The sequence below is a fragment of the Lycorma delicatula genome, chromosome 2 (assembly GCF_047948215.1).
Source record: "Lycorma delicatula isolate Av1 chromosome 2, ASM4794821v1, whole genome shotgun sequence".
Lineage (NCBI taxonomy): Eukaryota > Metazoa > Arthropoda > Insecta > Hemiptera > Fulgoridae > Lycorma > Lycorma delicatula.
In genome coordinates, this window is record NC_134456.1 from 215,495,708 (window position 1) to 215,504,701 (window position 8,994).

The following is an 8,994-nucleotide window of genomic DNA, read 5'->3' on the forward strand; positions in this document are numbered from 1 at the left end:
GACCAACTCATTCAGTTTTGCACGAAGTATATTTTATTAATTGCCAACACCCTGTTGGGCGGGTGATACTACAAGGTATCAGGTAGATTAAATCATGGTTAAGCAAAAATTTAGTAAAAACTCATTGACTACAAAGCATATCCAGGGCAGACATTGATAGCAACCATAATTTATTAATAATGAAATGTAGCTTGGGGTTTAAAATCCTAAAGAAAAGATTACAGGTGATTTGCTGAAATTTAGAGAAACTTGAGGAAGAGAAGATAAAAAAAGTTTTTAGGAGGACATCACAAGAGGTTTGAGTAAAAAAGATGAATTGCAATATATAAATAATGGGAAAATGATAAAAAGGAAATTATTAAATAAAAAAAAAACGAACCTAGGCGGATGATTGCAGCTGATGATTAACGTAGAAAGTATAAGAATGCTAGTGATGGTAAAAGGAACTATCAACAGTTAAGAAATATTATAAACAGGATGTGCAATTTAGCGAAAGAATGGAATGAAGAAAAGTGTTCAGAAGCTGAAAAAGAAATGATCATTGGTAAAATAGATGGAGCATACAGGAAAATAAAGGACAATTTTTTTGTACATATGTTAAAATCTAATGTGCTAAATAAAGATAGTAAATCGATTTATAATACGAAAGGAAAGGTTAATAGTTGGGCAGAATATAATGAAGAGTTATACGGAGGAAATGAACTAGAAACTGCTGTTATAGAGGAAGAAGAGGAACTTGAAGAGGATGAAAAGGGAGTTGCAGTACTGAGATATGAATTTAATAGAGCATTAAAACATTTGAATGAAAGAAAGGCTCCTTGGGTAAACTGGATACTGCAAAATTACTGCACAATGTAGGTGAGGAAGCGATAAGGCATATTATAGTAATACAAACTGGTGTGCAATATTTACGAAGAAGGAAGTTCCATCAGACTTCAAAAAGAGTGTTATTGTCATGATACCAAAGAAAGCAGGAGTAGAAAAGTGTGAAGAATACAGAAAAATTATCTTAATTACTCACGCATAAAAAATTTAATTAGAATTCTGTACAGAATAATTAAGAGGAGAGTGGAAGAACTGTTAGGAAAAGACGAATTTGGTTTCAGGAACAGTATAGGGACAAGGAAGCAATTTTAGTGCTCAGATTAATAGTTGAAGGAAGATTAAAAAAAACTAACCGTCATACATGGCACATATAGACTTAGAAAAAGCATTTGACAATATAGACTGAAATAAAATGTTAGCATTTTAAAAAGTTTAGTATTCAAGTATAGTTGTAGAACAAATGCTAACAGTTATAGGAACCAAAATGTAACAGTAATAATCAAAGAGCATAAGAAAGAAGCAATAATAAAAAAGGGAGTCTGACAAAGATGTTCCCTATCACCACTAATTTTTAATCTTTTCATAAAACTAGCTGTTAATGATGTTAAAGAACAAATAAGATCCAGAGTAACAGTGCAAGGTGAAAAGATAAAAATGCTAATATTTGCTGATGATATAGTAACAATTTGCAGGTGATATATTGATTATAGTTGAGACAGAAAAGATTTTGAAGAAACAATGAATGGCACGCATGATGTCCTTCGCATGAACTACCACATAAAAAAAAACACAAAATAAAAGTAATGAAATGTGGTAGAAATAAAGTAGATGGACCACTGAATATAAAAATAAGATGAGAAAAGGCTATGGAGGTAGAATTTTGTTATTTGGAAAGTAGAATTACTAAAGACAGATGAAGCAGGAGCCATATAAAATGCCGAATGCACAGGTGAAATGAGCTTTCAGTCAGAAATAGAGTCTGCTTTCATAAAAAATTAATTTAAACGCCGGGAAACCATTTTTGAGAATATGCTTAGCTACTTTACATGAAGGCGAACGTAGCTTTATATGGAAGTGAATCTTGGAAGATCGGAGCACCTGAAAAGAGAAGATTAGAAGCTTTTGAAATGCAATGCTTTAGGAGAATGTTAAAAATCAGGTGGGTGGATAAAGTGACAAATGAAAAGGTATTGCAGCAAATTGATGAAGGAAGAAGCATTTGAAAAAATATACCTTAAAGAAGATAGACTTAATATGCCACATCTTACGGCATTCTGGTATAGTCTCTTTGATATTGGAGGGACAGGTAGAGATGGGAAAAATTGTGCAGACATTTTACATTTGTTATATGTAAAATAAATTGATAGGGATGTAGGTGGTATACTGAAGTGAAATGGTTGATACTAGGAAGAGAATCTTGGAGAGATGCATCGAACCAGTCAAATGACTGAGGACAAAAAAAAGTCTGTTTTTCATTTAAACTTTTAATCATCAATATGAGAAAAAATTATTATTTATCAAGGTTTAATAATTCTCAATATATTTCTGTTTTGTAGTGTATTATAGAGAATATTAGAAATTAAATGTAATTTTATAAATGTATTAATGTTTTTGTTTGTTTGTTTATCACATCTCCTAAAAAAGCTTAGCAGTAGAATCATTGTAATTAGGATAAAATCAAAACAGAAAGCAGATAAGAAATGGGTTAAAATTTACAATTACTATATTAAGGTAAAAGATAAAAAAGAAAGACAACGCATTTAACTAGAATTGTTTATTAATAAAGTGTTATTTTACAATTAGAAAGGCTATATACATATACTGATTTGATTATTTACTTTAAAATTAAAAAACTAAATAAATTCAAAATACATAAATTTTTACAATATCTTATATCCAACCCTCATTGAGATTTACTAACCGAATATGATGGTTAAATTTTGATTTGTTATATCGAATCAAGTAGTTAGATAAATAAATCAAAATATGTGTAACTCGTAGCTGTATTGAAATGAAATAATGCAGTCTTATTTAGTTTGTTCCCTCAACAGGACAAGATAGTGGTTGTTTGAAAGAATTTAAGTATTTCTATAAGCCACCTATTCACAAATATCCATTCCGAGATATAGAGTGCTGCCTATTCCATGTAAGTCTTTACAAAGAAGACAAACATTTACTTAATACATCAGGAGCATCGTTAATCCGATTACTATAGATTTTAAACATTAGCGTATGATTAAATGCTACAGATTACTATCTGCAGCATATCTGTTGAATTTAGATTAGGATGAAGACATAATGCGATTAATTAACCAGCTTGCCCACACATACTACTGATGGGTGGCTTTAATGTACACAACCTTTTATGGGGATATTGGAAAGGTTCCTTTTAAAATCTGACTTTGTTGTATTAAATAATGGTTTTGAACTTATTTAAATGCCAGATAAAGATTGATGTCCTGTTACAGTTAACATTTATAACTGCATCAATGGCACTGAAATATACTTTCAAGGTTTTAGAAATTTCCACGGAAGTGACAAGTTTCAAAGAAAGTGTATTCCATCTCCAAAGGCAACTGTATGATAAGAAGATGGATGAGCTTCACTCCTTGAAACAACTGAAGTTACTGATAATGATGTTTGCTTTAACCAATGTTTTATTTAACTCTCAGATTTATAAAACGTACAAATCCTGACAACAATACTTGATGTACACTAATAGAAATACTACTACAGCAGACATTTGGAAGATAGTGCAGGTCATCTGTGGGCGTACAAATTTTATTTCCATATTATGCTGTTAATCTGAACACGATCGAATAGATTCACCATACAAAATCAGATTATCAGATATGATGGGACGGAACTTATCTGTAGCAGTGGAAGAAAGCATATATATTATTCCAATCCTAAAAAAGATAAAACTCCAGCACATCCCATTAGTTAGTATCCTAATTTTTTGACGTGTACTATTGCAAAAATGTATAAATTTTTGCAACTTGGCAATTTCAGCATCAGTCAATCTATTCTTCCTCCTATTGGTAAATTATCCCTCGGTAAATGTCCTTTATATTTTTATTTTTTTTCCTTTGTAATCTAGCCCCCATACTCTTCTGGATGTGGTGCAGCACTCCAGCATTTTGAGAGTTACATCACTGTAATTTTTATTAAGTACTGATTTATATGAGTTGCTACCTCTCACCACCTAAATAATTGAGTTAGTGCACATCATGTTTTTGTACTGAAAGTCTAAAAATCCGACACATCCGCCACCTCCATGCCACCACTACTTTCATTTTAGTTAGCTTTACAATTTTCTTCACGATGTACCTTAATGCATAAACAATACTTGGACAAAAAACATTCATCAATAACTTTGCCACAATCAACGTGGGTGGCAGAAACGTCATTCATTGATTGGTGGCCTCACTTCTGCTATGTCCCATCATAAATCTGTTTTCTATGTCACATTCATACTGTTTTCTATTACTACTTCTAACATTGCATCTTCAGTAACACGGTTTACTGCTGGGCCTAATATATCATCATATTTATTAAATTTTTCTACAGGTCTAGGTTAGTTCATAATTCCACAAAACACTCTGCCTGCAGTAACTACTTTTTCAAAGCACCTAAGACCATACCCTAACCTATTAATTCTCAACCTGAGAGTCAAGATCACCACAGGAATCACGGCGATATGAAAGGGCGGCGGTGAAATTAGGCCTACAAATTTAAACGCAAACAATAACCGATAATGAAATCATTTCATGAGAAAATAATCATTATAAACATTTTACTTAGAAACACACTAAAGGAAATTATTTTCAAGTGATAAAAGAAGATTCCTATATTTATGTTTTAGCACAACCATAGTATTTGAAAAATATTGTCATGAAACATCAAGAAAGGGATTTAAAAAAAATTATTCTAATATATGTATGGTATTAGTTACCCCTCACGTTTCAGAATAGATCTCTTGTGCAATTTCCAAAATTTAAATTTAAATTTTATCTGCCTTAGAAGTAAGTAAAAAAAATAGATGTCTAAATAAATTATTTATTTAGGAAGTGTCAAAACGCATATGTCTTAAGGAGACAGTCATACCATATGTTGATGGAAAAAATCTAAGTGCTCCAGACCAGTTAAGAATTAATTTTGAGCGACTAAGGGCGCACATATTTAAATTTATTAATAATGTAAAAAAATGTTTGAGACGACAAATTTGAAAAAAAAACTTACTTTGTAAGTAATTCTGTTTTAATTTAAACCATGTTCAAAACCGCACCATTCTTTTATGATAACCCTGTATTCAAACGTAGTAATAGCAAAGCATTGCCAGGTCCAATAGTTATATAATTAAAGTTTATTATTCGTGAGTTTCATACAAAATCAAAAGAGGGCCTTTGCCTCAATGTCTTTATGTTTATTTCAATTACGGCGTTTTTCCCTTTATGACGATTTGTGTACTTCTTTCGTTTTTATAGAGCTGTACATGATTAATATAGATATTAATGATTAATAAAATTTTAAGAATAAACGTTTACGACAATGAAATTTAGCATTATATGCCATTTTTCAAAATATTTATCTGTGTGCCTCTTGAATAAAAATAGATTTTGGAATAGATTCTCGAACACATAAAAGTAATATACTACATTCTTATCTATTAAATTGTTAACAAATGAGTAGTGGAGTCTGCGGTTCTAATTCGGATATAGTGAAAGAAATCGTTTTGAGTTACTACTACTAGTTTAATTATGTGAGAAATTTAATCGTTTGTTTCTGTTAAAAAAGAAGAGCTGATTTACTTGTAATTTTTATACAGAGAAGGAACGGTTGAATTAAACATTTTTGACATGTAATCATCGACCAGACCTGCATGATCTACTTATTTATACAGATTACATTTATTATAAGCGTAAATATAAACGGCAAATAATTTGTATAACAATAAAATAAAATTGTTCACGACAGAACGCTTTAAAACGAGAAAAAATTATCTTATAAATTATTTTTACGATATACAATAAAAGTACATGTATTACCGATTTAATGCGGGTTCAGTAGAGATGTAGTTAATAGTATTAAAGTGGTTGACCTCTGTCTAGTCAGTACAAAATACTGTAATGTTAAACAAAGATTGTGTAATTGTAACAAAGAATCCGATTAAAAAAATGGTGAAAAGAATAAAAACTACTAAAAAACATTAAACCTAAGAGTATTTACATTTAATTAATTTTGCACAGCATTTATGTCTAATTTATTTTAATTGAGCTTTTTTTTATTCTTTAAAAGTTGATGAATTTTATGAATTTTTGTTCGTAATTGTACTATATATATAATCAATGTCGTAGCATGTCAAATAAATAAAGATTAATAACTACATTTTGAGTTCATGGGGTTAAACTAATTAAATTTCCCATTTTTTATTTTTTTAAGTTTTATAAAAATTAAAGTAAAACCCCCAAAAAAGTGTTTTCAGAATTTTTGAAGTGTATGAAATTAATATAATTCAGTATTGAGTATTTATAGAGAAAATTGAGATGTACTCATAACGGGAAAATAAAAAATTCAGCAACATTCTTCTTAAATTTTAATAATTATAACAGTTGTGTTAAACGTTACATTTTTATACGGCAAACTTTCTTTTTTTAAAAAGTTAATTAAAAGTCATATATTTCTGTTAAAGGTAACTAAAAAAACTCCTTTCAATTAAATTGAATCATCTCTTTAAAGCTTTAAACTTTTTATATACCTATTAAAATTGTATAATAAAAATAACTATTTATCCAACAAAAATTAATTATTATTAAATTTAATTGTTATTAAATCAGCTGACTTGGGAAGACGCATTCACCACTAGACCAACCTGTTGGGTATCGCAGGGAGTGACTATTCTATTTTTGCGGAATGCAAAGTTGGCGGGAGTTTATAGATTCTCCCTACGGATCCCAGAACCTGGAAAGAGTCCCTTGCTGCTGGATGATTCAATCGGTGGTGTTTTTAAAAGGTTTATTTTAAGTGACGGGTCTAATTTTTCACGTTTTGTCTTATTTAATATTTAGTATTTTTAAGGATGGATTTAATTGCATTCCAATCCGTTGTTATACCAGCGTTATCAAACCCATTTTATGGGCCGACCGCGGAAGGCTAGGCTTATGAAACCTGTCCTCCCGACGTAATCCCCTTTAGACTGTCCACTGAAGTCCTTTCGGTGCTAACCCTTCATAGAGGAATACGCCCCAACGGGACACTATATGGAGGGACACTATAACTATATGGAGGGAGCAATGCGCCCCCTTCTCCGGAGGAGTCGCAATTGCTGATTTAAGTTAATATGTAAGTTTTAAAGGAAGGGTTGTGTAGAAGCTCTTCATCCACTTCTGTTATGGCTGCCTTTCAGGACGCATCTCTGCTGGGATCTGTTACGGACTCCTGTCCGTGATGTTGGGACGAGTAGAGGGTCTTCCTTCTTCTTCATCTTCTTCTTCCGATGACCTCTTCATTCTTCTTTGGCCTGCACTTTCCGAGAATTGGCAGTAACCGAAGTTACATACCATTAACCTTAGTATTCCCGTGGCCCCGAGGGCTGAACGGGGGCTGCTGGGCTCGTTCCCTCATTCTTCTTTCTTGAAAGGAAAGGGAATAGGGAACTTACAAATTTGGTGATACCTATTCGCGATCGCGGTTTTGGGGCGGCAATCGCCTTTTCAGAAGCAAACAGAAGTTCTTTACTCTACATAATATTAATCTCCAGACACACGTGTGTCCGGGAAGGGGTTGGGGGGACCGCGTGGCCGCAGTGAAGAAACCATTTGTTTATTGTGGTAGCTGTAGGTATCTGCAACAAAAGAAACAGAACACACACACGAAAAAAAAAAAATTTTGGGATGACAGGATTAAAGGAAGGCCGTTTCCCTCTCTGTGAGCGCTTAGTCAGAGACCAAGACGGCACGACGAGTCGTTCCATACCCACGTCTCTCCCGTTTCTAAAACAAGAGAAACAAAACACACGCACGAAAAAAAAACCGCGTTTTTGCTCTTACCCTCAATATTGTTGTGGCAGAGTAGTTCCACGTTTGCGGAGCGGTAGTTGCTCCGCAAACTTCCGCTCTTTTTGCGTGGTCACCTTAAAAGCAGTGTTCTACAGTAGACCTGCTACAACGGAAGAACTGAAGGCAAAGATCCAAGAAAAAATCGCGGAAATTCCAGTTGAGATGAATTCCAGTCAAACCACGAACAATTTAACGAAGAGACTTCGTGAGTGTTTACGTAGAAGATGTCATCACCTGCAAGATGTCATCTTTAAAAAATAAACTAAAATGTATGTATCCTAAAATGGCAACATTTGTACAATTACATACATGTGAACTAGCATGTGAAATAAAATTCATTTTCTAAAAAAAACTTTTCATTAACGTTATTTAATTTTTTTAAATTTCCCGTTTCTTTGAATCACTCTGTATATGTAGAAATTGTAATTTGTAGAAACTACAAATTTAAATTCTACATGAAGTATTCAATAATTATAAAACAGCTGACGATGGACGGTACTTCAAATAAAAAATTAACGAAAAGGTTTTGGTGTTAGGGTTTTGTGAAACTCATCTACAGGTCATGTATTAAAAACTTGGGCCAGAAATTATGATTTTGAGGAGTAGAGAAAGACAAATTAAATTTTTTTCATTATGATATGAATCGATTGTTATAAATAAAAATTGTATTCCTACGGAAACAAATAAGCGATGAACGCAGTTAATGTAGTTTTCTATTTCTTTAAGATTACATCCAGCACTTTTATGTAGATATATACATATATATAAAAACAGAAATTAAAGTTATTACAACTCTCACTTAAACTTAACATGTTAATGTACTACATTTATTTTACGAATTCATTTATCGCATTTATTTTATTTTTTTTTTACAAATATAAAGATGAACATCAAACTGATGGAGTAATGTTAAAACAAAGTAATTCGTATTTTATTTGCTTGACATGCGGTTATACAACTACAAAGAACAGTTAGTTATTTGTTACAAAAATTAGGTAGGTATCATTTGTTGTCTATGAACAAAACGTTATATCAGACTGAACAGTGACGGGGTGGGGAATGACTGAAAGCGCGCTGTCTGACGGATTCTTATTATACTGCTGAATTAAAC